Source organism: Mastomys coucha, unplaced genomic scaffold (genome assembly GCF_008632895.1).
Source record: "Mastomys coucha isolate ucsf_1 unplaced genomic scaffold, UCSF_Mcou_1 pScaffold21, whole genome shotgun sequence".
Taxonomy (NCBI): Eukaryota; Metazoa; Chordata; class Mammalia; order Rodentia; family Muridae; genus Mastomys; species Mastomys coucha.
The window spans coordinates 37,028,887-37,029,953 of record NW_022196904.1 but is presented as its reverse complement, the minus strand read 5'-3'; the positions used below and the strand labels follow the sequence as shown (position 1 = coordinate 37,029,953).

General features: G+C 46.9%; 1 protein-coding gene across 1 annotated transcript in view; it reads left to right on the top strand.

The window, feature by feature from the left end:
• The window catches only part of Dhdh (dihydrodiol dehydrogenase), a 15,255-nt gene that overhangs the window by 3,158 nt on the left and 11,030 nt on the right, over nucleotides 1-1,067 (top strand). The gene's annotated exons all lie outside the window — the stretch shown is intronic.

Sequence of the window (1,067 nt, the reverse complement as noted above, 5' to 3'; positions counted from 1 at the left end):
CTCAGAAATCTGCCTGCCTCTGCCTCCCAAGTGCTGGGATTAAAGGCGTATGCCACCACCGCCTGGCTGATGCCCTCTTCTTATACATAAAATAAATAAATAGTGATAAAAAACCTTTACATTAGAGTTATTCATTTGATTTAATTTGCCATGAATATATTTGATGCCCATAGAGGTTAGAAGTTGGTGTCAGATCCCCCAGAACTGAAAAGGTTGTAAGTACTAAGTGGCTGGCTAACCTAGGAGGCAAACCTGGGTCCTCTATAGGAACAAGTGCTCTTAAGCACTGAGCTATTCTCTCTGGCCCCTAAAATCAGCAACTGCTTCTAAAGTCAACCAAGAAGAGATCAGGTGTTCAATTCAAGCACTCAGGAGGCAGAGGCAAGTGGTTCTCTCTGAATTTAAGTCCAGCCTGGTCTACACAGCTAGAGCTACACAGTGAGACCTTGTCTCAAAAAGGAAGAAGAAAGAACGGAAGGATGGAGGGAGGCAGGCAACCAACTGAGAGGTATGAAAGAGATGCTGGCATGTACCTCAGTGGACAGAGTGCTTCCCTGGCATGCAGGAAGCCCTGGCTTCCCTCCTCAGCACCACATAAAGCAGTGTGGTACTTCACTCTGTCACCTCAGCACTGGGAATGGGGCAGAGTCAGGAGGATAAGAGTTCAAGGCTGTCCACCATGGCAGTGAACACTTGAACACACTGGTCTTTCTCTTCTGAGACAGAGTTCCAAGATCATGTCTAAAAGAATGAAAGAGAGATGGGGAGAGAAGGAGAGAGAGAGAGAGGAAAGTGGCTTTAAGGCTGGTCCTGGAGATGTGGCTCTGGCATTAAGAACACTGGCTGCTCTTCCAGAGGACTGGAGTTCAGTTCTCAGCACACACATAGCTCACAGATTCAGAGGTTTTGACGTTCTCTTCTGACCTTTGGAAGCATGCACATGTGTGTGCACAGATTCACAAATAAAATAAAACTTTATTTAAAAGTGCAAGGTTAGCTGGGCGTGGTGGCGCACGCCTTTAATCCCAGCACATGGGAGGCAGAGGCAGGTGGATTTCTGAGTTCGA